The 6,056-nt window shown below is 40.0% G+C and overlaps 18 non-coding genes across 18 annotated transcripts; all 18 read right to left on the reverse strand.

Annotated features, from left to right (window-relative positions):
- Positions 1-11: 11 nt before the first annotated feature.
- On the reverse strand, positions 12-83 carry trnaa-cgc (transfer RNA alanine (anticodon CGC)). Its single transcript has one exon. It is a non-coding gene; the product is annotated as a tRNA-Ala (tRNA).
- Positions 84-179: 96 nt separating this feature from the next.
- Positions 180-274, reverse strand: trnaa-ugc (transfer RNA alanine (anticodon UGC)). The gene is made up of 2 exons: positions 239-274; positions 180-215 (listed from the first exon to the last, which is right to left on the reverse strand). It is a non-coding gene; the product is annotated as a tRNA-Ala (tRNA).
- Positions 275-508: 234 nt separating this feature from the next.
- trnaa-ugc (transfer RNA alanine (anticodon UGC)) lies at positions 509-580 on the reverse strand. The gene has a single exon. It is a non-coding gene; the product is annotated as a tRNA-Ala (tRNA).
- Positions 581-984: 404 nt separating this feature from the next.
- Positions 985-1,056, reverse strand: trnaa-cgc (transfer RNA alanine (anticodon CGC)). Its single transcript has one exon. It is a non-coding gene; the product is annotated as a tRNA-Ala (tRNA).
- Positions 1,057-1,620: 564 nt separating this feature from the next.
- Positions 1,621-1,692, reverse strand: trnaa-ugc (transfer RNA alanine (anticodon UGC)). Its single transcript has one exon. It is a non-coding gene; the product is annotated as a tRNA-Ala (tRNA).
- Positions 1,693-1,827: 135 nt separating this feature from the next.
- Positions 1,828-1,899, reverse strand: trnaa-cgc (transfer RNA alanine (anticodon CGC)). The gene has a single exon. It is a non-coding gene; the product is annotated as a tRNA-Ala (tRNA).
- A 96-nt stretch (positions 1,900-1,995) lies between these two features.
- On the reverse strand, positions 1,996-2,090 carry trnaa-ugc (transfer RNA alanine (anticodon UGC)). Its single transcript has 2 exons — positions 2,055-2,090; positions 1,996-2,031 (listed from the first exon to the last, which is right to left on the reverse strand). It is a non-coding gene; the product is annotated as a tRNA-Ala (tRNA).
- A 234-nt stretch (positions 2,091-2,324) lies between these two features.
- Positions 2,325-2,396, reverse strand: trnaa-ugc (transfer RNA alanine (anticodon UGC)). The gene has a single exon. It is a non-coding gene; the product is annotated as a tRNA-Ala (tRNA).
- A 404-nt stretch (positions 2,397-2,800) lies between these two features.
- On the reverse strand, positions 2,801-2,872 carry trnaa-cgc (transfer RNA alanine (anticodon CGC)). Its single transcript has one exon. It is a non-coding gene; the product is annotated as a tRNA-Ala (tRNA).
- Positions 2,873-3,443: 571 nt separating this feature from the next.
- Positions 3,444-3,515, reverse strand: trnaa-ugc (transfer RNA alanine (anticodon UGC)). Its single transcript has one exon. It is a non-coding gene; the product is annotated as a tRNA-Ala (tRNA).
- Positions 3,516-3,650: 135 nt separating this feature from the next.
- trnaa-cgc (transfer RNA alanine (anticodon CGC)) lies at positions 3,651-3,722 on the reverse strand. The gene has a single exon. It is a non-coding gene; the product is annotated as a tRNA-Ala (tRNA).
- A 96-nt stretch (positions 3,723-3,818) lies between these two features.
- trnaa-ugc (transfer RNA alanine (anticodon UGC)) lies at positions 3,819-3,913 on the reverse strand. The gene is made up of 2 exons: positions 3,878-3,913; positions 3,819-3,854 (listed from the first exon to the last, which is right to left on the reverse strand). It is a non-coding gene; the product is annotated as a tRNA-Ala (tRNA).
- Positions 3,914-4,048: 135 nt separating this feature from the next.
- Positions 4,049-4,120, reverse strand: trnaa-ugc (transfer RNA alanine (anticodon UGC)). Its single transcript has one exon. It is a non-coding gene; the product is annotated as a tRNA-Ala (tRNA).
- A 404-nt stretch (positions 4,121-4,524) lies between these two features.
- trnaa-cgc (transfer RNA alanine (anticodon CGC)) lies at positions 4,525-4,596 on the reverse strand. The gene has a single exon. It is a non-coding gene; the product is annotated as a tRNA-Ala (tRNA).
- Positions 4,597-5,160: 564 nt separating this feature from the next.
- Positions 5,161-5,232, reverse strand: trnaa-ugc (transfer RNA alanine (anticodon UGC)). The gene has a single exon. It is a non-coding gene; the product is annotated as a tRNA-Ala (tRNA).
- A 135-nt stretch (positions 5,233-5,367) lies between these two features.
- Positions 5,368-5,439, reverse strand: trnaa-cgc (transfer RNA alanine (anticodon CGC)). Its single transcript has one exon. It is a non-coding gene; the product is annotated as a tRNA-Ala (tRNA).
- A 96-nt stretch (positions 5,440-5,535) lies between these two features.
- Positions 5,536-5,630, reverse strand: trnaa-ugc (transfer RNA alanine (anticodon UGC)). Its single transcript has 2 exons — positions 5,595-5,630; positions 5,536-5,571 (listed from the first exon to the last, which is right to left on the reverse strand). It is a non-coding gene; the product is annotated as a tRNA-Ala (tRNA).
- Positions 5,631-5,864: 234 nt separating this feature from the next.
- On the reverse strand, positions 5,865-5,936 carry trnaa-ugc (transfer RNA alanine (anticodon UGC)). The gene has a single exon. It is a non-coding gene; the product is annotated as a tRNA-Ala (tRNA).
- Between the last annotated feature and the right edge of the window lie 120 nt (positions 5,937-6,056).

Here is a 6,056-nt window from a genome sequence, read left to right on the forward strand (position 1 = left end):
ACCCCATTGCTTGGAGATGCTGGGGATTGAACCCAGGACCTCATACATGCGAAGCATGCACTCTACCACTGAGCTACATCCCCTCATGATGGTAAATGTGTTCTGATATTTACTTACATGTACCTTTAAATCAAAATTTATAGGTTATAAAGGTCATCACTGGAAATAACCATATTGCTTGGAGATGCTGGAGATTGAACCCAGGACCTCATACATGCAAAGCAAATGACCTCATACATGCAAAGCATGCGCTCTACCACTGAGCTACATCCCCTCAAAATGGTAAGTGTGTTCTGTTTTTTAGTTACATTTCAGATTGAACCCAAGACCTCATACATGCAAAGCATGCGCTCTACCACTGAGCTACATCCCCTCAAAATGGTAAGTGTGTTCTGTTTTTTAGTTACATGTGCATTTAAATCGAAATCTATAGGTGACATAGGTCTGTGCTGGAATGATTACATATGCAGTTCAGATGTTTAAGAAACAGGGAAAGAACCCCATTGCTTGGAGATGCTGGGGATTGAACCCAGGACCTCATACATGCAAAGCATGCGCTCTACCACTGAGCTACATCCCCTCATGATGATGTGTTCTGTTATTTACTTACATGTACCTTTTAATCAAAATGTATAGGTTATAAAGGTCAACACTGGAATGCATACAAATGTTTAAAAAACAGGGAAAGAACCATATTGCTTGGAGATGCTGTGGATTGAACCAAGGCCCACAATGCCTATGTGATATATGGCTTTGAGTTAGAAGTAGAACATGGCATGGAGAAGCTGGGGATTGAACCGAGGAACTCATATATGCAAAGCAAGGGCTCTACAACAGAGCTACATGCCCTCAAAGTGATCACTGTGTTCTGTTATTTACTTACATGTGCATTTAAATCAAAATCTATAGGTGATAAAGGTCAATACTGGAATGATTACATATGCAGTTCAAATGTTTAAAAAACAGGTAAAGAACCCCATTGCTTGGAGATGCTGGGGATTGAACCCAGGACCTCATACATGCGAAGCATGCACTCTACCACTGAGCTACATCCCCTAATGATGGTAAATGTGTTCTGATACTTACATATATGTACCTTTAAATAAAAATTTATAGGTTATAAAGGTCAACACTGGAATGCATACAAATGTTTAAGAAACAGGGAAAGAACCATATTGCTTGGAGATGCTGTGGATTGAACCAAGGCCTCATACATGTGAAGCATGCGCTCTTCCACTGAGCTTCATCCCTTCATGATGATAAGTGAGTTCTGTTATTTACTTACATGTTCCTTTTAATCAAAATTTATAGGTTATTAAGGTCAACACTGGAAAGAACCCAGGAACTCATACGTGCAAAGCAAGCGCTCTACCACAGAGCTACATGCCCTCAAATTGATCAGTGTGTTCTGTTTACTTACATGTGCATTTAGATCAAAATCTATAGGTGATAAAGGTCAATGCTGGAATGATTACATATGCAGTTCATACATGCAAAGCATGCGCTCTACCACTGAGCTACATCCCCTGCTGTGGCTGTTGTATTTCTCTTGTTTAAATAATATCTTTCTGCACAGTGCCTGTATGATATATGGCTTTGACTTAAAAGTCCAACATTGCTTGGAGATGCTGGGGATTGAAACCAGGACCTCATACATGCAAAGCATGCGCTCTACCACTGAGCTACATCCCCTCAAAATGGTAAGTGTGTTCTGTTTTTTAGTTACATGTGCATTTAAATCGAAATCTATAGGTGACATAGGTCTGTGCTGGAATGATTGCATATGCAGTTCAGATGTTTAAGAAACAGGGAAAGAACCCCATTGCTTGGAGATGCTGGGGATTGAACCCAGGACCTCATACATGCGAAGCATGCACTCTACCACTGAGCTACATCCCCTCATGATGGTAAATGTGTTCTGATATTTACTTACATGTACCTTTAAATCAAAATTTATAGGTTATAAAGGTCATCACTGGAAATAACCATATTGCTTGGAGATGCTGGAGATTGAACCCAGGACCTCATACATGCAAAGCAAATGACCTCATACATGCAAAGCATGCGCTCTACCACTGAGCTACATCCCCTCAAAATGGTAAGTGTGTTCTGTTTTTTAGTTACATTTCAGATTGAACCCAAGACCTCATACATGCAAAGCATGCGCTCTACCACTGAGCTACATCCCCTCAAAATGGTAAGTGTGTTCTGTTTTTTAGTTACATGTGCATTTAAATCGAAATCTATAGGTGACATAGGTCTGTGCTGGAATGATTACATATGCAGTTCAGATGTTTAAGAAACAGGGAAAGAACCCCATTGCTTGGAGATGCTGGGGATTGAACCCAGGACCTCATACATGCAAAGCATGCGCTCTACCACTGAGCTACATCCCCTCATGATGATGTGTTCTGTTATTTACTTACATGTACCTTTTAATCAAAATGTATAGGTTATAAAGGTCAACACTGGAATGCATACAAATGTTTAAAAAACAGGGAAAGAACCATATTGCTTGGAGATGCTGTGGATTGAACCAAGGCCCACAATGCCTATGTGATATATGGCTTTGAGTTAGAAGTAGAACATGGCATGGAGAAGCTGGGGATTGAACCGAGGAACTCATATATGCAAAGCAAGGGCTCTACAACAGAGCTACATGCCCTCAAAGTGATCACTGTGTTCTGTTATTTACTTACATGTGCATTTAAATCAAAATCTATAGGTGATAAAGGTCAATACTGGAATGATTACATATGCAGTTCAAATGTTTAAAAAACAGGTAAAGAACCCCATTGCTTGGAGATGCTGGGGATTGAACCCAGGACCTCATACATGCGAAGCATGCACTCTACCACTGAGCTACATCCCCAAATGATGGTAAATGTGTTCTGGTACATATATATATCATATATGTACCTTTAAATAAAAATTTATAGGTTATAAAGGTCAACACTGGAATGCATACAAATGTTTAAGAAACAGGGAAAGAACCATATTGCTTGGAGATGCTGTGGATTGAACCAAGGCCTCATACATGTGAAGCATGCGCTCTTCCACTGAGCTTCATCCCTTCATGATGATAAGTGAGTTCTGTTATTTACTTACATGTTCCTTTTAATCAAAATTTATAGGTTATTAAGGTCAACACTGGAAAGAACCCAGGAACTCATACGTGCAAAGCAAGCGCTCTACCACAGAGCTACATGCCCTCAAATTGATCAGTGTGTTCTGTTTACTTACATGTGCATTTAGATCAAAATCTATAGGTGATAAAGGTCAATGCTGGAATGATTACATATGCAGTTCATACATGCAAAGCATGCGCTCTACCACTGAGCTACATCCCCTGCTGTGGCTGTTGTATTTCTCTTGTTTAAATAATATCTTTCTGCACAGTGCCTGTATGATATATGGCTTTGACTTAAAAGTCCAACATTGCTTGGAGATGCTGGGGATTGAAACCAGGACCTCATACATGCAAAGCATGCGCTCTACCACTGAGCTACATCCCCTCAAAATGGTAAGTGTGTTCTGTTTTTTAGTTACATGTGCATTTAAATCGAAATCTATAGGTGACATAGGTCTGTGCTGGAATGATTGCATATGCAGTTCAGATGTTTAAGAAACAGGGAAAGAACCCCATTGCTTGGAGATGCTGGGGATTGAACCCAGGACCTCATACATGCGAAGCATGCACTCTACCACTGAGCTACATCCCCTCATGATGGTAAATGTGTTCTGATATTTACTTACATGTACCTTTAAATCAAAATTTATAGGTTATAAAGGTCATCACTGGAAATAACCATATTGCTTGGAGATGCTGGAGATTGAACCCAGGACCTCATACATGCAAAGCAAATGACCTCATACATGCAAAGCATGCGCTCTACCACTGAGCTACATCCCCTCAAAATGGTAAGTGTGTTCTGTTTTTTAGTTACATGTGCATTTAAATCGAAATCTATAGGTGACATAGGTCTGTGCTGGAATGATTACATATGCAGTTCAGATGTTTAAGAAACAGGGAAAGAACCCCATTGCTTGGAGATGCTGGGGATTGAACCCAGGACCTCATACATGCAAAGCATGCGCTCTACCACTGAGCTACATCCCCTCATGATGATGTGTTCTGTTATTTACTTACATGTACCTTTTAATCAAAATGTATAGGTTATAAAGGTCAACACTGGAATGCATACAAATGTTTAAAAAACAGGGAAAGAACCATATTGCTTGGAGATGCTGTGGATTGAACCAAGGCCCACAATGCCTATGTGATATATGGCTTTGAGTTAGAAGTAGAACATGGCATGGAGAAGCTGGGGATTGAACCGAGGAACTCATACAAGCAAAGCAAGGGCTCTACCACAGAGCTACATGCCCTCAAAGTGATCAGTGTGTTCTGTTATTTACTTACATGTGCATTTAAATCAAAATCTATAGGTGATAAAGGTCAATACTGGAATGATTACATATGCAGTTCAAATGTTTAAAAAACAGGTAAAGAACCCCATTGCTTGGAGATGCTGGGGATTGAACCCAGGACCTCATACATGCGAAGCATGCACTCTACCACTGAGCTACATCCCCTAATGATGGTAAATGTGTTCTGATACTTACTTAGATGTACCTTTAAATCAAAATTTATAGGTTATAAAGGTCAACACTGGAATGCATACAAATGTTTAAGAAACAGGGAAAGAACCATATTGCTTGGAGATGCTGTGGATTGAACCAAGGCCTCATACATGTGAAGCATGCGCTCTTCCACTGAGCTTCATCCCTTCATGATGATAAGTGAGTTCTGTTATTTACTTACATGTTCCTTTTAATCAAAATTTATAGGTTATAAAGGTCAACACTGGAAAGAACCCAGGAACTCATACGTGCAAAGCAAGCGCTCTACCACAGAGCTACATGCCCTCAAATTGATCAGTGTGTTCTGTTTACTTACATGTGCATTTAGATCAAAATCTATAGGTGATAAAGGTCAATGCTGGAATGATTACATATGCAGTTCATACATGCAAAGCATGCGCTCTACCACTGAGCTACATCCCCTGCTGTGGCTGTTGTATTTCTCTTGTTTAAATAATATCTTTCTGCACAGTGCCTGTATGATATATGGCTTTGACTTAAAAGTCCAACATTGCTTGGAGATGCTGGGGATTGAACCCAGGACCTCATACATGCAAAGCATGCGCTCTACAACTGAGCTACATCCCCTCAAAATGGTAAGTGTGTTCTGTTTTTTAGTTACATGTGCATTTAAATCGAAATCTATAGGTGACATAGGTCTGTGCTGGAATGATTGCATATGCAGTTCAGATGTTTAAGAAACAGGGAAAGAACCCCATTGCTTGGAGATGCTGGGGATTGAACCCAGGACCTCATACATGCGAAGCATGCACTCTACCACTGAGCTACATCCCCTCATGATGGTAAATGTGTTCTGATATTTACTTACATGTACCTTTAAATCAAAATTTATAGGTTATAAAGGTCATCACTGGAAATAACCATATTGCTTGGAGATGCTGGAGATTGAACCCAGGACCTCATACATGCAAAGCAAATGACCTCATACATGCAAAGCATGCGCTCTACCACTGAGCTACATCCCCTCAAAATGGTAAGTGTGTTCTGTTTTTTAGTTACATTTCAGATTGAACCCAAGACCTCATACATGCAAAGCATGCGCTCTACCACTGAGCTACATCCCCTCAAAATGGTAAGTGTGTTCTGTTTTTTAGTTACATGTGCATTTAAATCGAAATCTATAGGTGACATAGGTCTGTGCTGGAATGATTACATATGCAGTTCAGATGTTTAAGAAACAGGGAAAGAACCCCATTGCTTGGAGATGCTGGGGATTCAACCCAGGACCTCATACATGCAAAGCATGCGCTCTACCACTGAGCTACATCCCCTCATGATGATGTGTTCTGTTATTTACTTACATGTACCTTTTAATCAAAATGTATAGGTTATAAAGGTCAACACTGGAATGCATACAAATGTTTAAAAAACAGGGAAAGAACCATATTGCT

Source organism: Siphateles boraxobius, unplaced genomic scaffold (genome assembly GCF_051911475.1).
Source record: "Siphateles boraxobius isolate OS27281-9 unplaced genomic scaffold, OSU_SipBor_1 41, whole genome shotgun sequence".
Lineage (NCBI taxonomy): Eukaryota > Metazoa > Chordata > Actinopteri > Cypriniformes > Leuciscidae > Siphateles > Siphateles boraxobius.